Source organism: Schistocerca gregaria, unplaced genomic scaffold (genome assembly GCF_023897955.1).
Source record: "Schistocerca gregaria isolate iqSchGreg1 unplaced genomic scaffold, iqSchGreg1.2 ptg000180l, whole genome shotgun sequence".
Classification (NCBI taxonomy): domain Eukaryota; kingdom Metazoa; phylum Arthropoda; class Insecta; order Orthoptera; family Acrididae; genus Schistocerca; species Schistocerca gregaria.
The window spans coordinates 11,732,438-11,758,098 of NW_026061730.1; the positions used below are offsets into that span (position 1 = coordinate 11,732,438).

The 25,661-nt window shown below is 49.5% G+C and overlaps 14 non-coding genes across 14 annotated transcripts; all 14 read right to left on the reverse strand.

The window, feature by feature from the left end:
• Positions 1-700: 700 nt before the first annotated feature.
• Trnat-agu (transfer RNA threonine (anticodon AGU)) lies at positions 701-774 on the reverse strand. The gene has a single exon. It is a non-coding gene; the product is annotated as a tRNA-Thr (tRNA).
• A 1,375-nt stretch (positions 775-2,149) lies between these two features.
• Trnat-agu (transfer RNA threonine (anticodon AGU)) lies at positions 2,150-2,222 on the reverse strand. Its single transcript has one exon. It is a non-coding gene; the product is annotated as a tRNA-Thr (tRNA).
• Positions 2,223-3,612: 1,390 nt separating this feature from the next.
• Positions 3,613-3,688, reverse strand: Trnat-agu (transfer RNA threonine (anticodon AGU)). The gene has a single exon. It is a non-coding gene; the product is annotated as a tRNA-Thr (tRNA).
• Positions 3,689-5,061: 1,373 nt separating this feature from the next.
• Positions 5,062-5,135, reverse strand: Trnat-agu (transfer RNA threonine (anticodon AGU)). Its single transcript has one exon. It is a non-coding gene; the product is annotated as a tRNA-Thr (tRNA).
• Positions 5,136-6,513: 1,378 nt separating this feature from the next.
• On the reverse strand, positions 6,514-6,589 carry Trnat-agu (transfer RNA threonine (anticodon AGU)). Its single transcript has one exon. It is a non-coding gene; the product is annotated as a tRNA-Thr (tRNA).
• A 1,373-nt stretch (positions 6,590-7,962) lies between these two features.
• Trnat-agu (transfer RNA threonine (anticodon AGU)) lies at positions 7,963-8,036 on the reverse strand. Its single transcript has one exon. It is a non-coding gene; the product is annotated as a tRNA-Thr (tRNA).
• Positions 8,037-9,414: 1,378 nt separating this feature from the next.
• Trnat-agu (transfer RNA threonine (anticodon AGU)) lies at positions 9,415-9,490 on the reverse strand. The gene has a single exon. It is a non-coding gene; the product is annotated as a tRNA-Thr (tRNA).
• A 1,384-nt stretch (positions 9,491-10,874) lies between these two features.
• Trnat-agu (transfer RNA threonine (anticodon AGU)) lies at positions 10,875-10,948 on the reverse strand. The gene has a single exon. It is a non-coding gene; the product is annotated as a tRNA-Thr (tRNA).
• A 1,378-nt stretch (positions 10,949-12,326) lies between these two features.
• Positions 12,327-12,400, reverse strand: Trnat-agu (transfer RNA threonine (anticodon AGU)). The gene has a single exon. It is a non-coding gene; the product is annotated as a tRNA-Thr (tRNA).
• A 2,846-nt stretch (positions 12,401-15,246) lies between these two features.
• Trnat-agu (transfer RNA threonine (anticodon AGU)) lies at positions 15,247-15,322 on the reverse strand. The gene has a single exon. It is a non-coding gene; the product is annotated as a tRNA-Thr (tRNA).
• Positions 15,323-19,626: 4,304 nt separating this feature from the next.
• Trnat-agu (transfer RNA threonine (anticodon AGU)) lies at positions 19,627-19,702 on the reverse strand. Its single transcript has one exon. It is a non-coding gene; the product is annotated as a tRNA-Thr (tRNA).
• Positions 19,703-21,075: 1,373 nt separating this feature from the next.
• On the reverse strand, positions 21,076-21,149 carry Trnat-agu (transfer RNA threonine (anticodon AGU)). Its single transcript has one exon. It is a non-coding gene; the product is annotated as a tRNA-Thr (tRNA).
• Positions 21,150-23,985: 2,836 nt separating this feature from the next.
• Trnat-agu (transfer RNA threonine (anticodon AGU)) lies at positions 23,986-24,059 on the reverse strand. Its single transcript has one exon. It is a non-coding gene; the product is annotated as a tRNA-Thr (tRNA).
• A 1,386-nt stretch (positions 24,060-25,445) lies between these two features.
• Positions 25,446-25,519, reverse strand: Trnat-agu (transfer RNA threonine (anticodon AGU)). Its single transcript has one exon. It is a non-coding gene; the product is annotated as a tRNA-Thr (tRNA).
• Between the last annotated feature and the right edge of the window lie 142 nt (positions 25,520-25,661).

Consider the following 25,661-nt stretch of genomic DNA (forward strand, 5'->3'; position numbering starts at 1 on the left):
TTAAATTGAAAGGGCGGTCACAAATTGGTCCATTTCACTCCTTGTCCACAATCACACAGCACCTGAGGTAACAAGCACATCTCGAGCCCTATTGTGCTCTCCATTGTTCATGCCAACTCAGTGCCTCGCTCTTTGCTACTGTGTAAAACTCTTGTCGTCCAACTGCAAAACACTGGGACACAACAAGTTTCCGCGTCCCCATTGCACTGATCGTACTACGAAACGCTCCCCAAACTTGGCAGTCACCCATGCAGATGACTTTTCCGACTTTACACGACGCTCACGCTAGTGACAGCCTTATTTATAGTTCGACGTCGCGCCAAAGCGAATGAGCACATTTCGCCTACGGCTTAGGCCGCTCTTCTAGTGTGGCTGCTCTGTGTCTGCAGGCAGCGAGGGGCTGCAAGCTTCCTGTGTTCGCACCTATATCACCTGTGCTTCCTTGTCAGAGACAGACTATCGCAAAACATACAACTCACTCCATGAATTGATTGCTACGGCATCTGTTATCAGCAGTCACAACCAGCAACACCAGTAGCAGCCGACTGCACGCAAAGAATGGGAACGTGCAGTGGGATTTACGTGAAATCGGCGCAATTGTGGATGCTAATCGGTCGCTTGTATCTGCCTACACACCTCTGCCGGTTGGGAATTATTCCACTTGCATGGCAAGGTGCGCATGTAGGTGTGTTAAAAATTCTGGAGGCGCTGGGTATCGATCCCAGTACCTCTCGCACACTAAGCGAGCGCTCTACCATCTGAGCTACGCCCACCCCCCCGATAACTAGTAGTGCTACATACAGTCATATCAACGTCACAGACCCTCGCACTCCCATTATTCCGCCGACAAACACTACTCTCTATGAATCAGTGAGGGTGTCTTTCAGGTTTCGTGCATTCTGTATCGAATCGTAGTTGGCCACAATGAAAGTGGCACGCATAACGTCGAAAATAGAGTTCAGACACCGCTCTGAGTAAGACGAACGTGTTGTCCACCTCTAGACTTCAATGACGTTAAGCCGTGATACCTAAGACAGGTCTGCACTCGATAACAGCCGGTCCCCACACTTACATCTTGCTCTCCTTATGACAGTATACATCATATCAGTCTGTGACGCTGGTTTTGCAACTTCTTGCGTGCGTTTATGTTCGCCGCGACCAACACTTACCATGCACTGACCACAAAACATGGAGGAGCCGTTGCTTGAACCCGAGACCGTTCACACGCTAAGCGAACGATCTGCCAACTGAGCTACAACTACACACACGACCAAGCCTGGCTATTCTCCATTCTTTGCGACTCTGATGTGCACGGACACGATGGTTGGTTGGTTTGTAGCGGCGAAGGTACCAGAATACAAAGGCGCGGACACGTTCATATACACAAGAGTTCCAAGTAGTTTCGATGCTCTGGTATTACGAATGCAAATTCCGTCTGTTTTGAACGTCTTAAATTGAAAGGGCGGTCACAAATTGGTCCATTTCACTCCTTGTCCACAATCACACAGCACCTGAGGTAACAAGCACATCTCGAGCCCTACTGTGCTCTCCATTGTTCATGCCAACTCAGTGCCTCGCTCTTTGCTACTGTGTAAAACTCTTGTCGTCCAACTGCAAAACACTGGGACACAACAAGTTTCCGCGTCCCCATTGCACTGATCGTACTACGAAACGCTCCCCAAACTTGGCAGTCACCCATGCAGATGACTTTTCCGACTTTACACGACGCTCACGCTAGTGACAGCCTTATTTATAGTTCGACGTCGCGCCAAAGCGAATGAGCACATTTCGCCTACGGCTTAGGCCGCTCTTCTAGTGTGGCTGCTCTGTGTCTGCAGGCAGCGAGGGGCTGCAAGCTTCCTGTGTTCGCACCTATATCACCTGTGCTTCCTTGTCAGAGACAGACTATCGCAAAACATACAACTCACTCCATGAATTGATTGCTACGGCATCTGTTATCAGCAGTCACAACCAGCAACACCAGTAGCAGCCGACTGCACGCAAAGAATGGGAACGTGCAGTGGGATTTACGTGAAATCGGCGCAATTGTGGATGCTAATCGTTCGCTTGTATCTGCCTACACACCTCTGCCGGTTGGGAATTATTCCACTTGCATGGCAAGGTGCGCATGTAGGTGTGTTAAAAATTCTGGAGGCGCTGGGTATCGATCCCAGTACCTCTCGCACACTAAGCGAGCGCTCTACCATCTGAGCTACGCCCCCCCCCCCCCCAATAACTAGTAGTGCTACATACAGTCATATCAACGTCACAGACCCTCGCACTCCCATTATTCCGCCGACAAACACTACTCTCTATGAATCAGTGAGGGTGTCTTTCAGGTTTCGTGCATTCTGTATCGAATCGTAGTTGGCCACAATGAAAGTGGCACGCATAACGTCGAAAATAGAGTTCAGACACCGCTCTGAGTAAGACGAACGTGTTGTCCACCTCTAGACTTCAATGACGTTAAGCCGTGATACCTAAGACAGGTCTGCACTCGATAACAGCCGGTCCCCACACTTACATCTTGCTCTCCTTATGACAGTATACATCATATCAGTCTGTGACGCTGGTTTTGCAACTTCTTGCGTGCGTTTATGTTCGCCGCGACCAACACTTACCATGCACTGACCACAAAACATGGAGGAGCCGTTGCTTGAACCCGAGACCGTTCACACGCTAAGCGAACGATCTGCCAACTGAGCTACATCTACACACACGACCAAGCCTGGCTATTCTCCATTCTTTGCGACTCTGATGTGCACGGACACGATGGTTGGTTGGTTTGTAGCGGCGAAGGTACCAGAATACAAAGGCGCGGACACGTTCATATACACAAGAGTTCCAAGTAGTTTCGATGCTCTGGTATTACGAATGCAAATTCCGTCTGTTTTGAACGTCTTAAATTGAAAGGGCGGTCACAAATTGGTCCATTTCACTCCTTGTCCACAATCACACAGCACCTGAGGTAACAAGCACATCTCGAGCCCTATTGTGCTCTCCATTGTTCATGCCAACTCAGTGCCTCGCTCTTTGCTACTGTGTAAAACTCTTGTCGTCCAACTGCAAAACACTGGGACACAACAAGTTTCCGCGTCCCCATTGCACTGATCGTACTACGAAACGCTCCCCAAACTTGGCAATCACCCATGCAGATGACTTTTCCGACTTTACACGACGCTCACGCAACGCTCACGCTGGTGACAGCCTTATTTATAGTTCGACGTCGCGCCAAAGCGAATGAGCACATTTCGCCTACGGCTTAGGCCGCTCTTCTAGTGTGGCTGCTCTGTGTCTGCAGGCAGCGAGGGGCTGCAAGCTTCCTGTGTTCGCACCTATATCACCTGTGCTTCCTTGTCAGAGACAGACTATCGCAAAACATACAACTCACTCCATGAATTGATTGCTACGGCATCTGTTATCAGCAGTCACAACCAGCAACACCAGTAGCAGCCGACTGCACGCAAAGAATGGGAACGTGCAGTGGGATTTACGTGAAATCGGCGCAATTGTGGATGCTAATCGTTCGCTTGTATCTGCCTACACACCTCTGCCGGTTGGGAATTATTCCACTTGCATGGCAAGGTGCGCATGTAGGTTTGTTAAAAATTCTGGAGGCGCTGGGTATCGATCCCAGTACCTCTCGCACACTAAGCGAGCGCTCTACCATCTGAGCTACGCCCACTCCCCCGATAACTAGTAGTGCTAGATACAGTCATATCAACGTCACAGACCCTCGCACTCCCATTATTCCGCAGACAAACACTACTCTCTATGAATCAGTGAGGGTGTCTTTCAGGTTTCGTGCATTCTGTATCGAATCGTAGTTGGCCACAATGAAAGTGGCACGCATAACGTCGAAAATAGAGTTCAGACACCGCTCTGAGTAAGACGAACGTGTTGTCCACCTCTAGACTTCAATGACGTTAAGCCGTGATACCTAAGACAGGTCTGCACTCGATAACAGCCGGTCCCCACACTTACATCTTGCTCTCCTTATGACAGTATACATCATATCAGTCTGTGACGCTGGTTTTGCAACTTCTTGCGTGCGTTTATGTTCGCCGCGACCAACACTTACCATGCACTGACCACAAAACATGGAGGAGCCGGGGCTTGAACCCAAGACCGTTCACACGCTAAGCGAACGATCTGCCAACTGAGCTACATCTACACACACGACCAAGCCTGGCTATTCTCCATTCTTTGCGACTCTGATGTGCACGGACACGATGGTTGGTTGGTTTGTAGCGGCGAAGGTACCAGAATACAAAGGCGCGGACACGTTCATATACACAAGAGTTCCAAGTAGTTTCGATGCTCTGGTATTACGAATGCAAATTCCGTCTGTTTTGAACGTCTTAAATTGAAAGGGCGGTCACAAATTGGTCCATTTCACTCCTTGTCCACAATCACACAGCACCTGAGGTAACAAGCACATCTCGAGCCCTATTGTGCTCTCCATTGTTCATGCCAACTCAGTGCCTCGCTCTTTGCTACTGTGTAAAACTCTTGTCGTCCAACTGCAAAACACTGGGACACAACAAGTTTCCGCGTCCCCATTGCACTGATCGTACTACGAAACGCTCCCCAAACTTGGCAGTCACCCATGCAGATGACTTTTCCGACTTTACACGACGCTCACGCTAGTGACAGCCTTATTTATAGTTCGACGTCGCGCCAAAGCGAATGAGCACATTTCGCCTACGGCTTAGGCCGCTCTTCTAGTGTGGCTGCTCTGTGTCTGCAGGCAGCGAGGGGCTGCAAGCTTCCTGTGTTCGCACCTATATCACCTGTGCTTCCTTGTCAGAGACAGACTATCGCAAAACATACAACTCACTCCATGAATTGATTGCTACGGCATCTGTTATCAGCAGTCACAACCAGCAACACCAGTAGCAGCCGACTGCACGCAAAGAATGGGAACGTGCAGTGGGATTTACGTGAAATCGGCGCAATTGTGGATACTAATCGTTCGCTTGTATCTGCCTACACACCTCTGCCGGTTGGGAATTATTCCACTTGCATGGCAAGGTGCGCATGTAGGTGTGTTAAAAATTCTGGAGGCGCTGGGTATCGATCCCAGTACCTCTCGCACACTAAGCGAGCGCTCTACCATCTGAGCTACGCCCACCCCCCCGATAACTAGTAGTGCTACATACAGTCATATCAACGTCACAGACCCTCGCACTCCCATTATTCCGCCGACAAACACTACTCTCTATGAATCAGTGAGGGTGTCTTTCAGGTTTCGTGCATTCTGTATCGAATCGTAGTTGGCCACAATGAAAGTGGCACGCATAACGTCGAAAATAGAGTTCAGACACCGCTCTGAGTAAGACGAACGTGTTGTCCACTTCAATGACGTTAAGCCGTGATACCTAAGACAGGTCTGCACTCGATAACAGCCGGTCCCCACACTTAAATCTTGCTCTCCTTATGACAGTATACATCATATCAGTCTGTGCTGCTGGTTTTGCAACTTCTTGCGTGCGTTTATGTTCGCCGCGACCAACACTTACCATGCACTGACCACAAAACATGGAGGAGCCGTTGCTTGAACCCGAGACCGTTCACACGCTAAGCGAACGATCTGCCAACTGAGCTACATCTACACACACGACCAAGCCTGGCTATTCTCCATTCTTTGCGACTCTGATGTGCACGGACACGATGGTTGGTTGGTTTGTAGCGGCGAAGGTACCAGAATACAAAGGCGCGGACACGTTCATATACACAAGAGTTCCAAGTAGTTTCGATGCTCTGGTATTACGAATGCAAATTCCGTCTGTTTTGAACGTCTTAAATTGAAAGGGCGGTCACAAATTGGTCCATTTCACTCCTTGTCCACAATCACACAGCACCTGAGGTAACAAGCACATCTCGAGCCCTATTGTGCTCTCCATTGTTCATGCCAACTCAGTGCCTCGCTCTTTGCTACTGTGTAAAACTCTTGTCGTCCAACTGCAAAACACTGGGACACAACAAGTTTCCGCGTCCCCATTGCACTGATCGTACTACGAAACGCTCCCCAAACTTGGCAATCACCCATGCAGATGACTTTTCCGACTTTACACGACGCTCACGCAACGCTCACGCTGGTGACAGCCTTATTTATAGTTCGACGTCGCGCCAAAGCGAATGAGCACCTTTCGCCTACGGCTTAGGCCGCTCTTCTAGTGTGGCTGCTCTGTGTCTGCAGGCAGCGAGGGGCTGCAAGCTTCCTGTGTTCGCACCTATATCACCTGTGCTTCCTTGTCAGAGACAGACTATCGCAAAACATACAACTCACTCCATGAATTGATTGCTACGGCATCTGTTATCAGCAGTCACAACCAGCAACACCAGTAGCAGCCGACTGCACGCAAAGAATGGGAACGTGCAGTGGGATTTACGTGAAATCGGCGCAATTGTGGATGCTAATCGTTCGCTTGTATCTGCCTACACACCTCTGCCGGTTGGGAATTATTCCACTTGCATGGCAAGGTGCGCATGTAGGTTTGTTAAAAATTCTGGAGGCGCTGGGTATCGATCCCAGTACCTCTCGCACACTAAGCGAGCGCTCTACCATCTGAGCTACGCCCACTCCCCCGATAACTAGTAGTGCTACATACAGTCATATCAACGTCACAGACCCTCGCACTCCCATTATTCCGCAGACAAACACTACTCTCTATGAATCAGTGAGGGTGTCTTTCAGGTTTCGTGCATTCTGTATCGAATCGTAGTTGGCCACAATGAAAGTGGCACGCATAACGTCGAAAATAGAGTTCAGACACCGCTCTGAGTAAGACGAACGTGTTGTCCACCTCTAGACTTCAATGACGTTAAGCCGTGATACCTAAGACAGGTCTGCACTCGATAACAGCCGGTCCCCACACTTACATCTTGCTCTCCTTATGACAGTATACATCATATCAGTCTGTGACGCTGGTTTTGCAACTTCTTGCGTGCGTTTATGTTCGCCGCGACCAACACTTACCATGCACTGACCACAAAACATGGAGGAGCCGGGGCTTGAACCCGAGACCGTTCACACGCTAAGCGAACGATCTGCCAACTGAGCTACATCTACACACACGACCAAGCCTGGCTATTCTCCATTCTTTGCGACTCTGATGTGCACGGACACGATGGTTGGTTGGTTTGTAGCGGCGAAGGTACCAGAATACAAAGGCGCGGACACGTTCATATACACAAGAGTTCCAAGTAGTTTCGATGCTCTGGTATTACGAATGCAAATTCCGTCTGTTTTGAACGTCTTAAATTGAAAGGGCGGTCACAAATTGGTCCATTTCACTCCTTGTCCACAATCACACAGCACCTGAGGTAACAAGCACATCTCGAGCCCTATTGTGCTCTCCATTGTTCATGCCAACTCAGTGCCTCGCTCTTTGCTACTGTGTAAAACTCTTGTCGTCCAACTGCAAAACACTGGGACACAACAAGTTTCCGCGTCCCCATTGCACTGATCGTACTACGAAACGCTCCCCAAACTTGGCAGTCACCCATGCAGATGACTTTTCCGACTTTACACGACGCTCACGCTAGTGACAGCCTTATTTATAGTTCGACGTCGCGCCAAAGCGAATGAGCACATTTCGCCTACGGCTTAGGCCGCTCTTCTAGTGTGGCTGCTCTGTGTCTGCAGGCAGCGAGGGGCTGCAAGCTTCCTGTGTTCGCACCTATATCACCTGTGCTTCCTTGTCAGAGACAGACTATCGCAAAACATACAACTCACTCCATGAATTGATTGCTACGGCATCTGTTATCAGCAGTCACAACCAGCAACACCAGTAGCAGCCGACTGCACGCAAAGAATGGGAACGTGCAGTGGGATTTACGTGAAATCGGCGCAATTGTGGATGCTAATCGTTCGCTTGTATCTGCCTACACACCTCTGCCGGTTGGGAATTATTCCACTTGCATGGCAAGGTGCGCATGTAGGTGTGTTAAAAATTCTGGAGGCGCTGGGTATCGATCCCAGTACCTCTCGCACACTAAGCGAGCGCTCTACCATCTGAGCTACGCCCACCCCCCCGATAACTAGTAGTGCTACATACAGTCATATCAACGTCACAGACCCTCGCACTCCCATTATTCCGCCGACAAACACTACTCTCTATGAATCAGTGAGGGTGTCTTTCAGGTTTCGTGCATTCTGTATCGAATCGTAGTTGGCCACAATGAAAGTGGCACGCATAACGTCGAAAATAGAGTTCAGACACCGCTCTGAGTAAGACGAACGTGTTGTCCACTTCAATGACGTTAAGCCGTGATACCTAAGACAGGTCTGCACTCGATAACAGCCGGTCCCCACACTTAAATCTTGCTCTCCTTATGACAGTATACATCATATCAGTCTGTGCTGCTGGTTTTGCAACTTCTTGCGTGCGTTTATGTTCGCCGCGACCAACACTTACCATGCACTGACCACAAAACATGGAGGAGCCGTTGCTTGAACCCGAGACCGTTCACACGCTAAGCGAACGATCTGCCAACTGAGCTACATCTACACACACGACCAAGCCTGGCTATTCTCCATTCTTTGCGACTCTGATGTGCACGGACACGATGGTTGGTTGGTTTGTAGCGGCGAAGGTACCAGAATACAAAGGCGCGGACACGTTCATATACACAAGAGTTCCAAGTAGTTTCGATGCTCTGGTATTACGAATGCAAATTCCGTCTGTTTTGAACGTCTTAAATTGAAAGGGCGGTCACAAATTGGTCCATTTCACTCCTTGTCCACAATCACACAGCACCTGAGGTAACAAGCACATCTCGAGCCCTATTGTGCTCTCCATTGTTCATGCCAACTCAGTGCCTCGCTCTTTGCTACTGTGTAAAACTCTTGTCGTCCAACTGCAAAACACTGGGACACAACAAGTTTCCGCGTCCCCATTGCACTGATCGTACTACGAAACGCTCCCCAAACTTGGCAATCACCCATGCAGATGACTTTTCCGACTTTACACGACGCTCACGCAACGCTCACGCTGGTGACAGCCTTATTTATAGTTCGACGTCGCGCCAAAGCGAATGAGCACCTTTCGCCTACGGCTTAGGCCGCTCTTCTAGTGTGGCTGCTCTGTGTCTGCAGGCAGCGAGGGGCTGCAAGCTTCCTGTGTTCGCACCTATATCACCTGTGCTTCCTTGTCAGAGACAGACTATCGCAAAACATACAACTCACTCCATGAATTGATTGCTACGGCATCTGTTATCAGCAGTCACAACCAGCAACACCAGTAGCAGCCGACTGCACGCAAAGAATGGGAACGTGCAGTGGGATTTACGTGAAATCGGCGCAATTGTGGATGCTAATCGTTCGCTTGTATCTGCCTACACACCTCTGCCGGTTGGGAATTATTCCACTTGCATGGCAAGGTGCGCATGTAGGTTTGTTAAAAATTCTGGAGGCGCTGGGTATCGATCCCAGTACCTCTCGCACACTAAGCGAGCGCTCTACCATCTGAGCTACGCCCACTCCCCCGATAACTAGTAGTGCTACATACAGTCATATCAACGTCACAGACCCTCGCACTCCCATTATTCCGCAGACAAACACTACTCTCTATGAATCAGTGAGGGTGTCTTTCAGGTTTCGTGCATTCTGTATCGAATCGTAGTTGGCCACAATGAAAGTGGCACGCATAACGTCGAAAATAGAGTTCAGACACCGCTCTGAGTAAGACGAACGTGTTGTCCACCTCTAGACTTCAATGACGTTAAGCCGTGATACCTAAGACAGGTCTGCACTCGATAACAGCCGGTCCCCACACTTACATCTTGCTCTCCTTATGACAGTATACATCATATCAGTCTGTGACGCTGGTTTTGCAACTTCTTGCGTGCGTTTATGTTCGCCGCGACCAACACTTACCATGCACTGACCACAAAACATGGAGGAGCCGGGGCTTGAACCCGAGACCGTTCACACGCTAAGCGAACGATCTGCCAACTGAGCTACATCTACACACACGACCAAGCCTGGCTATTCTCCATTCTTTGCGACTCTGATGTGCACGGACACGATGGTTGGTTGGTTTGTAGCGGCGAAGGTACCAGAATACAAAGGCGCGGACACGTTCATATACACAAGAGTTCCAAGTAGTTTCGATGCTCTGGTATTACGAATGCAAATTCCGTCTGTTTTGAACGTCTTAAATTGAAAGGGCGGTCACAAATTGGTCCATTTCACTCCTTGTCCACAATCACACAGCACCTGAGGTAACAAGCACATCTCGAGCCCTATTGTGCTCTCCATTGTTCATGCCAACTCAGTGCCTCGCTCTTTGCTACTGTGTAAAACTCTTGTCGTCCAACTGCAAAACACTGGGACACAACAAGTTTCCGCGTCCCCATTGCACTGATCGTACTACGAAACGCTCCCCAAACTTGGCAATCACCCATGCAGATGACTTTTCCGACTTTACACGACGCTCACGCAACGCTCACGCTAGTGACAGCCTTATTTATAGTTCGACGTCGCGCCAAAGCGAATGAGCACATTTCGCCTACGGCTTAGGCCGCTCTTCTAGTGTGGCTGCTCTGTGTCTGCAGGCAGCGAGGGGCTGCAAGCTTCCTGTGTTCGCACCTATATCACCTGTGCTTCCTTGTCAGAGACAGACTATCGCAAAACATACAACTCACTCCATGAATTGATTGCTACGGCATCTGTTATCAGCAGTCACAACCAGCAACACCAGTAGCAGCCGACTGCACGCAAAGAATGGGAACGTGCAGTGGGATTTACGTGAAATCGGCGCAATTGTGGATGCTAATCGTTCGCTTGTATCTGCCTACACACCTCTGCCGGTTGGGAATTATTCCACTTGCATGGCAAGGTGCGCATGTAGGTGTGTTAAAAATTCTGGAGGCGCTGGGTATCGATCCCAGTACCTCTCGCACACTAAGCGAGCGCTCTACCATCTGAGCTACGCCCACCCCCCCGATAACTAGTAGTGCTACATACAGTCATATCAACGTCACAGACCCTCGCACTCCCATTATTCCGCCGACAAACACTACTCTCTATGAATCAGTGAGGGTGTCTTTCAGGTTTCGTGCATTCTGTATCGAATCGTAGTTGGCCACAATGAAAGTGGCACGCATAACGTCGAAAATAGAGTTCAGACACCGCTCTGAGTAAGACGAACGTGTTGTCCACTTCAATGACGTTAAGCCGTGATACCTAAGACAGGTCTGCACTCGATAACAGCCGGTCCCCACACTTACATCTTGCTCTCCTTATGACAGTATACATCATATCAGTCTGTGACGCTGGTTTTGCAACTTCTTGCGTGCGTTTATGTTCGCCGCGACCAACACTTACCATGCACTGACCACAAAACATGGAGGAGCCGTTGCTTGAACCCGAGACCGTTCACACGCTAAGCGAACGATCTGCCAACTGAGCTACAACTACACACACGACCAAGCCTGGCTATTCTCCATTCTTTGCGACTCTGATGTGCACGGACACGATGGTTGGTTGGTTTGTAGCGGCGAAGGTACCAGAATACAAAGGCGCGGACACGTTCATATACACAAGAGTTCCAAGTAGTTTCGATGCTCTGGTATTACGAATGCAAATTCCGTCTGTTTTGAACGTCTTAAATTGAAAGGGCGGTCACAAATTGGTCCATTTCACTCCTTGTCCACAATCACACAGCACCTGAGGTAACAAGCACATCTCGAGCCCTACTGTGCTCTCCATTGTTCATGCCAACTCAGTGCCTCGCTCTTTGCTACTGTGTAAAACTCTTGTCGTCCAACTGCAAAACACTGGGACACAACAAGTTTCCGCGTCCCCATTGCACTGATCGTACTACGAAACGCTCCCCAAACTTGGCAATCACCCATGCAGATGACTTTTCCGACTTTACACGACGCTCACGCAACGCTCACGCTAGTGACAGCCTTATTTATAGTTCGACGTCGCGCCAAAGCGAATGAGCACATTTCGCCTACGGCTTAGGCCGCTCTTCTAGTGTGGCTGCTCTGTGTCTGCAGGCAGCGAGGGGCTGCAAGCTTCCTGTGTTCGCACCTATATCACCTGTGCTTCCTTGTCAGAGACAGACTATCGCAAAACATACAACTCACTCCATGAATTGATTGCTACGGCATCTGTTATCAGCAGTCACAACCAGCAACACCAGTAGCAGCCGACTGCACGCAAAGAATGGGAACGTGCAGTGGGATTTACGTGAAATCGGCGCAATTGTGGATGCTAATCGTTCGCTTGTATCTGCCTACACACCTCTGCCGGTTGGGAATTATTCCACTTGCATGGCAAGGTGCGCATGTAGGTGTGTTAAAAATTCTGGAGGCGCTGGGTATCGATCCCAGTACCTCTCGCACACTAAGCGAGCGCTCTACCATCTGAGCTACGCCCACCCCCCCGATAACTAGTAGTGCTACATACAGTCATATCAACGTCACAGACCCTCGCACTCCCATTATTCCGCCGACAAACACTACTCTCTATGAATCAGTGAGGGTGTCTTTCAGGTTTCGTGCATTCTGTATCGAATCGTAGTTGGCCACAATGAAAGTGGCACGCATAACGTCGAAAATAGAGTTCAGACACCGCTCTGAGTAAGACGAACGTGTTGTCCACCTCTAGACTTCAATGACGTTAAGCCGTGATACCTAAGACAGGTCTGCACTCGATAACAGCCGGTCCCCACACTTACATCTTGCTCTCCTTATGACAGTATACATCATATCAGTCTGTGACGCTGGTTTTGCAACTTCTTGCGTGCGTTTATGTTCGCCGCGACCAACACTTACCATGCACTGACCACAAAACATGGAGGAGCCGTTGCTTGAACCCGAGACCGTTCACACGCTAAGCGAACGATCTGCCAACTGAGCTACATCTACACACACGACCAAGCCTGGCTATTCTCCATTCTTTGCGACTCTGATGTGCACGGACACGATGGTTGGTTGGTTTGTAGCGGCGAAGGTACCAGAATACAAAGGCGCGGACACGTTCATATACACAAGAGTTCCAAGTAGTTTCGATGCTCTGGTATTACGAATGCAAATTCCGTCTGTTTTGAACGTCTTAAATTGAAAGGGCGGTCACAAATTGGTCCATTTCACTCCTTGTCCACAATCACACAGCACCTGAGGTAACAAGCACATCTCGAGCCCTATTGTGCTCTCCATTGTTCATGCCAACTCAGTGCCTCGCTCTTTGCTACTGTGTAAAACTCTTGTCGTCCAACTGCAAAACACTGGGACACAACAAGTTTCCGCGTCCCCATTGCACTGATCGTACTACGAAACGCTCCCCAAACTTGGCAATCACCCATGCAGATGACTTTTCCGACTTTACACGACGCTCACGCAACGCTCACGCTAGTGACAGCCTTATTTATAGTTCGACGTCGCGCCAAAGCGAATGAGCACCTTTCGCCTACGGCTTAGGCCGCTCTTCTAGTGTGGCTGCTCTGTGTCTGCAGGCAGCGAGGGGCTGCAAGCTTCCTGTGTTCGCACCTATATCACCTGTGCTTCCTTGTCAGAGACAGACTATCGCAAAACATACAACTCACTCCATGAATTGATTGCTACGGCATCTGTTATCAGCAGTCACAACCAGCAACACCAGTAGCAGCCGACTGCACGCAAAGAATGGGAACGTGCAGTGGGATTTACGTGAAATCGGCGCAATTGTGGATGCTAATCGTTCGCTTGTATCTGCCTACACACCTCTGCCGGTTGGGAATTATTCCACTTGCATGGCAAGGTGCGCATGTAGGTGTGTTAAAAATTCAGGAGGCGCTGGTTATCGATCCCAGTACCTCTCGCACACTAAGCGAGCGCTCTACCACCTGAGCTACGCCCACCCCCCCGATAACTAGTAGTGCTACATACAGTCATATCAACGTCACAGACCCTCGCACTCCCATTATTCCGCAGACAAACACTACTCTCTATGAATCAGTGAGGGTGTCTTTCAGGTTTCGTGCATTCTGTATCGAATCGTAGTTGGCCACAATGAAAGTGGCACGCATAACGTCGAAAATAGAGTTCAGACACCGCTCTGAGTAAGACGAACGTATTGTCCACCTCTAGACTTCAATGACGTTAAGCCGTGATACCTAAGACAGGTCTGCACTCGATAACAGCCGGTCCCCACACTTACATCTTGCTCTCCTTATGAAAGTATACATCATATCGGTCTGTGACGCTGGTTTTGCAACTTCTTGCGTGCGTTTATTTTCGCCGCGACCAACACTTACCATGCACTGACCACAAAACATGGAGGAGCCGGGGCTTGAACCCGAGACCGTTCACACGCTAAGCGAACGATCTGCCAACTGAGCTACAACTACACACACGACCAAGCCTGGCTATTCTCCATTCTTTGCGACTCTGATGTGCACGGACACGATGGTTGGTTGGTTTGTAGCGGCGAAGGTACCAGAATACAAAGGCGCGGACACGTTCATATACACAAGAGTTCCAAGTAGTTTCGATGCTCTGGTATTACGAATGCAAATTCCGTCTGTTTTGAACGTCTTAAATTGAAAGGGCGGTCACAAATTGGTCCATTTCACTCCTTGTCCACAATCACACAGCACCTGAGGTAACAAGCACATCTCGAGCCCTATTGTGCTCTCCATTGTTCATGCCAACTCAGTGCCTCGCTCTTTGCTACTGTGTAAAACTCTTGTCGTCCAACTGCAAAACACTGGGACACAACAAGTTTCCGCGTCCCCATTGCACTGATCGTACTACGAAACGCTCCCCAAACTTGGCAATCACCCATGCAGATGACTTTTCCGACTTTACACGACGCTCACGCAACGCTCACGCTGGTGACAGCCTTATTTATAGTTCGACGTCGCGCCAAAGCGAATGAGCACATTTCGCCTACGGCTTAGGCCGCTCTTCTAGTGTGGCTGCTCTGTGTCTGCAGGCAGCGAGGGGCTGCAAGCTTCCTGTGTTCGCACCTATATCACCTGTGCTTCCTTGTCAGAGACAGACTATCGCAAAACATACAACTCACTCCATGAATTGATTGCTACGGCATCTGTTATCAGCAGTCACAACCAGCAACACCAGTAGCAGCCGACTGCACGCAAAGAATGGGAACGTGCAGTGGGATTTACGTGAAATCGGCGCAATTGTGGATGCTAATCGTTCGCTTGTATCTGCCTACACACCTCTGCCGGTTGGGAATTATTCCACTTGCATGGCAAGGTGCGCATGTAGGTTTGTTAAAAATTCTGGAGGCGCTGGGTATCGATCCCAGTACCTCTCGCACACTAAGCGAGCGCTCTACCATCTGAGCTACGCCCACTCCCCCGATAACTAGTAGTGCTACATACAGTCATATCAACGTCACAGACCCTCGCACTCCCATTATTCCGCAGACAAACACTACTCTCTATGAATCAGTGAGGGTGTCTTTCAGGTTTCGTGCATTCTGTATCGAATCGTAGTTGGCCACAATGAAAGTGGCACGCATAACGTCGAAAATAGAGTTCAGACACCGCTCTGAGTAAGACGAACGTGTTGTCCACCTCTAGACTTCAATGACGTTAAGCCGTGATACCTAAGACAGGTCTGCACTCGATAACAGCCGGTCCCCACACTTACATCTTGCTCTCCTTATGACAGTATACATCATATCAGTCTGTGACGCTGGTTTTGCAACTTCTTGCGTGCGTTTATGTTCGCCGCGACCAACACTTACCATGCACTGACCACAAAACATGGAGGAGCCGTTGCTTGAACCCGAGACCGTTCACACGCTAAGCGAACGATCTGCCAACTGAGCTACATCTACACACACGACCAAGCCTGGCTATTCTCCATTCTTTGCGACTCTGATGTGCACGGACACGATGGTTGGTTGGTTTGTAGCGGCGAAGGTACCAGAATACAAAGGCGCGGACACGTTCATATACACAAGAGTTCCAAGTAGTTTCGATGCTCTGGTATTACGAATGCAAATTCCGTCTGTTTTGAACGTCTTAAATTGAAAGGGCGGTCACAAATTGGTCCATTTCACTCCTTGTCCACAATCACACAGCACCTGAGGTAACAAGCACATCTCGAGCCCTATTGTGCTCTCCATTGTTCATGCCAACTCAGTGCCTCGCTCTTTGCTACTGTGTAAAACTCTTGTCGTCCAACTGCAAAACACTGGGACACAACAAGTTTCCGCGTCCCCATTGCACTGATCGTACTACGAAACGCTCCCCAAACTTGGCAATCACCCATGCAGATGACTTTTCCGACTTTACACGACGCTCACGCAACGCTCACGCTAGTGACAGCCTTATTTATAGTTCGACGTCGCGCCAAAGCGAATGAGCACCTTTCGCCTACGGCTTAGGCCGCTCTTCTAGTGTGGCTGCTCTGTGTCTGCAGGCAGCGAGGGGCTGCAAGCTTCCTGTGTTCGCACCTATATCACCTGTGCTTCCTTGTCAGAGACAGACTATCGCAAAACATACAACTCACTCCATGAATTGATTGCTACGGCATCTGTTATCAGCAGTCACAACCAGCAACACCAGTAGCAGCCGACTGCACGCAAAGAATGGGAACGTGCAGTGGGATTTACGTGAAATCGGCGCAATTGTGGATGCTAATCGTTCGCTTGTATCTGCCTACACACCTCTGCCGGTTGGGAATTATTCCACTTGCATGGCAAGGTGCGCATGTAGGTGTGTTAAAAATTCAGGAGGCGCTGGGTATCGATCCCAGTACCTCTCGCACACTAAGCGAGCGCTCTACCATCTGAGCTACGCCCACCCCCCCGATAACTAGTAGTGCTACATACAGTCATATCAACGTCACAGACCCTCGCACTCCCATTACTCCGCAGACAAACACTACTCTCTATGAATCAGTGAGGGTGTCTTTCAGGTTTCGTGCATTCTGTATCGAATCGTAGTTGGCCACAATGAAAGTGGCACGCATAACGTCGAAAATAGAGTTCAGACACCGCTCTGAGTAAGACGAACGTGTTGTCCACCTCTAGACTTCAATGACGTTAAGCCGTGATACCTAAGACAGGTCTGCACTCGATAACAGCCGGTCCCCACACTTACATCTTGCTCTCCTTATGAAAGTATACATCATATCGGTCTGTGACGCTGGTTTTGCAACTTCTTGCGTGCGTTTATTTTCGCCGCGACCAACACTTACCATGCACTGACCACAAAACATGGAGGAGCCGGGGCTTGAACCCGAGACCGTTCACACGCTAAGCGAACGATCTGCCAACTGAGCTACAACTACACACACGACCAAGCCTGGCTATTCTCCATTCTTTGCGACTCTGATGTGCACGGACACGATGGTTGGTTGGTTTGTAGCGGCGAAGGTACCAGAATACAAAGGCGCGGACACGTTCATATACACAAGAGTTCCAAGTAGTTTCGATGCTCTGGTATTACGAATGCAAATTCCGTCTGTTTTGAACGTCTTAAATTGAAAGGGCGGTCACAAATTGGTCCATTTCACTCCTTGTCCACAATCACACAGCACCTGAGGTAACAAGCACATCTCGAGCCCTATTGTGCTCTCCATTGTTCATGCCAACTCAGTGCCTCGCTCTTTGCTACTGTGTAAAACTCTTGTCGTCCAACTGCAAAACACTGGGACACAACAAGTTTCCGCGTCCCCATTGCACTGATCGTACTACGAAACGCTCCCCAAACTTGGCAATCACCCATGCAGATGACTTTTCCGACTTTACACGACGCTCACGCAACGCTCACGCTGGTGACAGCCTTATTTATAGTTCGACGTCGCGCCAAAGCGAATGAGCACATTTCGCCTACGGCTTAGGCCGCTCTTCTAGTGTGGCTGCTCTGTGTCTGCAGGCAGCGAGGGGCTGCAAGCTTCCTGTGTTCGCACCTATATCACCTGTGCTTCCTTGTCAGAGACAGACTATCGCAAAACATACAACTCACTCCATGAATTGATTGCTACGGCATCTGTTATCAGCAGTCACAACCAGCAACACCAGTAGCAGCCGACTGCACGCAAAGAATGGGAACGTGCAGTGGGATTTACGTGAAATCGGCGCAATTGTGGATGCTAATCGTTCGCTTGTATCTGCCTACACACCTCTGCCGGTTGGGAATTATTCCACTTGCATGGCAAGGTGCGCATGTAGGTGTGTTAAAAATTCAGGAGGCGCTGGGTATCGATCCCAGTACCTCTCGCACACTAAGCGAGCGCTCTACCATCTGAGCTACGCCCACTCCCCCGATAACTAGTAGTGCTACATACAGTCATATCAACGTCACAGACCCTCGCACTCCCATTATTCCGCAGACAAACACTACTCTCTATGAATCAGTGAGGGTGTCTTTCAGGTTTCGTGCATTCTGTATCGAATCGTAGTTGGCCACAATGAAAGTGGCACGCATAACGTCGAAAATAGAGTTCAGACACCGCTCTGAGTAAGACGAACGTGTTGTCCACCTCTAGACTTCAATGACGTTAAGCCGTGATACCTAAGACAGGTCTGCACTCGATAACAGCCGGTCCCCACACTTACATCTTGCTCTCCTTATGACAGTATACATCATATCAGTCTGTGACGCTGGTTTTGCAACTTCTTGCGTGCGTTTATGTTCGCCGCGACCAACACTTACCATGCACTGACCACAAAACATGGAGGAGCCGTTGCTTGAACCCGAGACCGTTCACACGCTAAGCGAACGATCTGCCAACTGAGCTACATCTACACACACGACCAAGCCTGGCTATTCTCCATTCTTTGCGACTCTGATGTGCACGGACACGATGGTTGGTTGGTTTGTAGCGGCGAAGGTACCAGAATACAAAGGCGCGGACACGTTCATATACACAAGAGTTCCAAGTAGTTTCGATGCTCTGGTATTACGAATGCAAATTCCGTCTGTTTTGAACGTCTTAAATTGAAAGGGCGGTCACAAATTGGTCCATTTCACTCCTTGTCCACAATCACACAGCACCTGAGGTAACAAGCACATCTCGAGCCCTATTGTGCTCTCCATTGTTCATGCCAACTCAGTGCCTCGCTCTTTGCTACTGTGTAAAACTCTTGTCGTCCAACTGCAAAACACTGGGACACAACAAGTTTCCGCGTCCCCATTGCACTGATCGTACTACGAAACGCTCCCCAAACTTGGCAATCACCCATGCAGATGACTTTTCCGACTTTACACGACGCTCACGCAACGCTCACGCTGGTGACAGCCTTATTTATAGTTCGACGTCGCGCCAAAGCGAATGAGCACATTTCGCCTACGGCTTAGGCCGCTCTTCTAGTGTGGCTGCTCTGTGTCTGCAGGCAGCGAGGGGCTGCAAGCTTCCTGTGTTCGCACCTATATCACCTGTGCTTCCTTGTCAGAGACAGACTATCGCAAAACATACAACTCACTCCATGAATTGATTGCTACGGCATCTGTTATCAGCAGTCACAACCAGCAACACCAGTAGCAGCCGACTGCACGCAAAGAATGGGAACGTGCAGTGGGATTTACGTGAAATCGGCGCAATTGTGGATGCTAATCGTTCGCTTGTATCTGCCTACACACCTCTGCCGGTTGGGAATTATTCCACTTGCATGGCAAGGTGCGCATGTAGGTTTGTTAAAAATTCTGGAGGCGCTGGGTATCGATCCCAGTACCTCTCGCACACTAAGCGAGCGCTCTACCATCTGAGCTACGCCCACTCCCCCGATAACTAGTAGTGCTAGATACAGTCATATCAACGTCACAGACCCTCGCACTCCCATTATTCCGCAGACAAACACTACTCTCTATGAATCAGTGAGGGTGTCTTTCAGGTTTCGTGCATTCTGTATCGAATCGTAGTTGGCCACAATGAAAGTGGCACGCATAACGTCGAAAATAGAGTTCAGACACCGCTCTGAGTAAGACGAACGTGTTGTCCACCTCTAGACTTCAATGACGTTAAGCCGTGATACCTAAGACAGGTCTGCACTCGATAACAGCCGGTCCCCACACTTACATCTTGCTCTCCTTATGACAGTATACATCATATCAGTCTGTGACGCTGGTTTTGCAACTTCTTGCGTGCGTTTATGTTCGCCGCGACCAACACTTACCATGCACTGACCACAAAACATGGAGGAGCCGGGGCTTGAACCCGAGACCGTTCACACGCTAAGCGAACGATCTGCCAACTGAGCTACATCTACACACACGACCAAGCCTGGCTATTCTCCATTCTTTGCGACTCTGATGTGCACGGACACGATGGTTGGTTGGTTTGTAGCGGCGAAGGTACCAGAATACAAAGGCGCGGACACGTTCATATACACAAGAGTTCCAAGTAGTTTCGATGCTCTGGTATTACGAATGCAAATTCCGTCTGTTTTGAACGTCTTAAATTGAAAGGGCGGTCACAAATTGGTCCATTTCACTCCTTGTCCACAATCACACAGCACCTGAGGTAACAAGCACATCTCGAGCCCTATTGTGCTCTCCATTGTTCATGCCAACTCAGTGCCTCGCTCTTTGCTACTGTGTAAAACTCTTGTCGTCCAACTGCAAAACACTGGGACACAACAAGTTTCCGCGTCCCCATTGCACTGATCGTACTACGAAACGCTCCCCAAACTTGGCAATCACCCATGCAGATGACTTTTCCGACTTTACACGACGCTCACGCTAGTGACAGCCTTATTTATAGTTCGACGTCGCGCCAAAGCGAATGAGCACATTTCGCCTACGGCTTAGGCCGCTCTTCTAGTGTGGCTGCTCTGTGTCTGCAGGCAGCGAGGGGCTGCAAGCTTCCTGTGTTCGCACCTATATCACCTGTGCTTCCTTGTCAGAGACAGACTATCGCAAAACATACAACTCACTCCATGAATTGATTGCTACGGCATCTGTTATCAGCAGTCACAACCAGCAACACCAGTAGCAGCCGACTGCACGCAAAGAATGGGAACGTGCAGTGGGATTTACGTGAAATCGGCGCAATTGTGGATGCTAATCGTTCGCTTGTATCTGCCTACACACCTCTGCCGGTTGGGAATTATTCCACTTGCATGGCAAGGTGCGCATGTAGGTGTGATAAAAATTCTGGAGGCGCTGGGTATCGATCCCAGTACCTCTCGCACACTAAGCGAGCGCTCTACCATCTGAGCTACGCCCACCCCCCCCGATAACTAGTAGTGCTACATACAGTCATATCAACGTCACAGACCCTCGCACTCCCATTATTCCGCAGACAAACACTACTCTCTATGAATCAGTGAGGGTGTCTTTCAGGTTTCGTGCATTCTGTATCGAATCGTAGTTGGCCACAATGAAAGTGGCACGCATAACGTCGAAAATAGAGTTCAGACACCGCTCTGAGTAAGACGAACGTGTTGTCCACCTCTAGACTTCAATGACGTTAAGCCGTGATACCTAAGACAGGTCTGCACTCGATAACAGCCGGTCCCCACACTTACATCTTGCTCTCCTTATGACAGTATACATCATATCAGTCTGTGACGCTGGTTTTGCAACTTCTTGCGTGCGTTTATGTTCGCCGCGACCAACACTTACCATGCACTGACCACAAAACATGGAGGAGCCGTTGCTTGAACCCGAGACCGTTCACACGCTAAGCGAACGATCTGCCAACTGAGCTACAACTACACACACGACCAAGCCTGGCTATTCTCCATTCTTTGCGACTCTGATGTGCACGGACACGATGGTTGGTTGGTTTGTAGCGGCGAAGGTACCAGATTACAAAGGCGCGGACACGTTCATATACACAAGAGTTCCAAGTAGTTTCGATGCTCTGGTATTACGAATGCAAATTCCGTCTGTTTTGAACGTCTTAAATTGAAAGGGCGGTCACAAATTGGTCCATTTCACTCCTTGTCCACAATCACACAGCACCTGAGGTAACAAGCACATCTCGAGCCCTACTGTGCTCTCCATTGTTCATGCCAACTCAGTGCCTCGCTCTTTGCTACTGTGTAAAACTCTTGTCGTCCAACTGCAAAACACTGGGACACAACAAGTTTCCGCGTCCCCATTGCACTGATCGTACTACGAAACGCTCCCCAAACTTGGCAGTCACCCATGCAGATGACTTTTCCGACTTTACACGACGCTCACGCTAGTGACAGCCTTATTTATAGTTCGACGTCGCGCCAAAGCGAATGAGCACATTTCGCCTACGGCTTAGGCCGCTCTTCTAGTGTGGCTGCTCTGTGTCTGCAGGCAGCGAGGGGCTGCAAGCTTCCTGTGTTCGCACCTATATCACCTGTGCTTCCTTGTCAGAGACAGACTATCGCAAAACATACAACTCACTCCATGAATTGATTGCTACGGCATCTGTTATCAGCAGTCACAACCAGCAACACCAGTAGCAGCCGACTGCACGCAAAGAATGGGAACGTGCAGTGGGATTTACGTGAAATCGGCGCAATTGTGGATGCTAATCGTTCGCTTGTATCTGCCTACACACCTCTGCCGGTTGGGAATTATTCCACTTGCATGGCAAGGTGCGCATGTAGGTGTGTTAAAAATTCTGGAGGCGCTGGGTATCGATCAAAGTACCTCTCGCACACTAAGCGAGCGCTCTACCATCTGAGCTACGCCCACCCCAGCGATAACTAGTAGTGCTACATACAGTCATATCAACGTCACAGACCCTCGCACTCCCATTATTCCGCCGACAAACACTACTCTCTATGAATCAGTGAGGGTGTCTTTCAGGTTTCGTGCATTCTGTATCGAATCGTAGTTGGCCACAATGAAATTGGCACGCATAACGTCGAAAATAGAGTTCAGACACCGCTCTGAGTAAGACGAACGTGTTGTCCACCTCTAGACTTCAATGACGTTAAGCCGTGATACCTAAGACAGGTCTGCACTCGATAACAGCCGGTCCCCACACTTACATCTTGCTCTCCTTATGACAGTATACATCATATCAGTCTGTGACGCTGGTTTTGCAACTTCTTGCGTGCGTTTATGTTCGCCGCGACCAACACTTACCATGCACTGACCACAAAACATGGAGGAGCCGTTGCTTGAACCCGAGACCGTTCACACGCTAAGCGAACGATCTGCCAACTGAGCTACATCTACACACACGACCAAGCCTGGCTATTCTCCATTCTTTGCGACTCTGATGTGCACGGACACGATGGTTGGTTGGTTTGTAGCGGCGAAGGTACCAGAATACAAAGGCGCGGACACGTTCATATACACAAGAGTTCCAAGTAGTTTCGATGCTCTGGTATTACGAATGCAAATTCCGTCTGTTTTGAACGTCTTAAATTGAAAGGGCGGTCACAAATTGGTCCATTTCACTCCTTGTCCACAATCACACAGCACCTGAGGTAACAAGCACATCTCGAGCCCTATTGTGCTCTCCATTGTTCATGCCAACTCAGTGCCTCGCTCTTTGCTACTGTGTAAAACTCTTGTCGTCCAACTGCAAAACACTGGGACACAACAAGTTTCCGCGTCCCCATTGCACTGATCGTACTACGAAACGCTCCCCAAACTTGGCAATCACCCATGCAGATGACTTTTCCGACTTTACACGACGCTCACGCAACGCTCACGCTAGTGACAGCCTTATTTATAGTTCGACGTCGCGCCAAAGCGAATGAGCACATTTCGCCTACGGCTTAGGCCGCTCTTCTAGTGTGGCTGCTCTGTGTCTGCAGGCAGCGAGGGGCTGCAAGCTTCCTGTGTTCGCACCTATATCACCTGTGCTTCCTTGTCAGAGACAGACTATCGCAAAACATACAACTCACTCCATGAATTGATTGCTACGGCATCTGTTATCAGCAGTCACAACCAGCAACACCAGTAGCAGCCGACTGCACGCAAAGAATGGGAACGTGCAGTGGGATTTACGTGAAATCGGCGCAATTGTGGATGCTAATCGTTCGCTTGTATCTGCCTACACACCTCTGCCGGTTGGGAATTATTCCACTTGCATGGCAAGGTGCGCATGTAGGTGTGTTAAAAATTCTGGAGGCGCTGGGTATCGATCCCAGTACCTCTCGCACACTAAGCGAGCGCTCTACCATCTGAGCTACGCCCACCCCCCCGATAACTAGTAGTGCTACATACAGTCATATCAACGTCACAGACCCTCGCACTCCCATTATTCCGCCGACAAACACTACTCTCTATGAATCAGTGAGGGTGTCTTTCAGGTTTCGTGCATTCTGTATCGAATCGTAGTTGGCCACAATGAAAGTGGCACGCATAACGTCGAAAATAGAGTTCAGACACCGCTCTGAGTAAGACGAACGTGTTGTCCACCTCTAGACTTCAATGACGTTAAGCCGTGATACCTAAGACAGGTCTGCACTCGATAACAGCCGGTCCCCACACTTACATCTTGCTCTCCTTATGACAGTATACATCATATCAGTCTGTGACGCTGGTTTTGCAACTTCTTGCGTGCGTTTATGTTCGCCGCGACCAACACTTACCATGCACTGACCACAAAACATGGAGGAGCCGTTGCTTGAACCCGAGACCGTTCACACGCTAAGCGAACGATCTGCCAACTGAGCTACATCTACACACACGACCAAGCCTGGCTATTCTCCATTCTTTGCGACTCTGATGTGCACGGACACGATGGTTGGTTGGTTTGTAGCGGCGAAGGTACCAGAATACAAAGGCGCGGACACGTTCATATACACAAGAGTTCCAAGTAGTTTCGATGCTCTGGTATTACGAATGCAAATTCCGTCTGTTTTGAACGTCTTAAATTGAAAGGGCGGTCACAAATTGGTCCATTTCACTCCTTGTCCACAATCACACAGCACCTGAGGTAACAAGCACATCTCGAGCCCTATTGTGCTCTCCATTGTTCATGCCAACTCAGTGCCTCGCTCTTTGCTACTGTGTAAAACTCTTGTCGTCCAACTGCAAAACACTGGGACACAACAAGTTTCCGCGTCCCCATTGCACTGATCGTACTACGAAACGCTCCCCAAACTTGGCAATCACCCATGCAGATGACTTTTCCGACTTTACACGACGCTCACGCAACGCTCACGCTAGTGACAGCCTTATTTATAGTTCGACGTCGCGCCAAAGCGAATGAGCACCTTTCGCCTACGGCTTAGGCCGCTCTTCTAGTGTGGCTGCTCTGTGTCTGCAGGCAGCGAGGGGCTGCAAGCTTCCTGTGTTCGCACCTATATCACCTGTGCTTCCTTGTCAGAGACAGACTATCGCAAAACATACAACTCACTCCATGAATTGATTGCTACGGCATCTGTTATCAGCAGTCACAACCAGCAACACCAGTAGCAGCCGACTGCACGCAAAGAATGGGAACGTGCAGTGGGATTTACGTGAAATCGGCGCAATTGTGGATGCTAATCGTTCGCTTGTATCTGCCTACACACCTCTGCCGGTTGGGAATTATTCCACTTGCATGGCAAGGTGCGCATGTAGGTGTGTTAAAAATTCTGGAGGCGCTGGGTATCGATCCCAGTACCTCTCGCACACTAAGCGAGCGCTCTACCATCTGAGCTACGCCCACCCCCCCGATAACTAGTAGTGCTACATACAGTCATATCAACGTCACAGACCCTCGCACTCCCATTATTCCGCCGACAAACACTACTCTCTATGAATCAGTGAGGGTGTCTTTCAGGTTTCGTGCATTCTGTATCGAATCGTAGT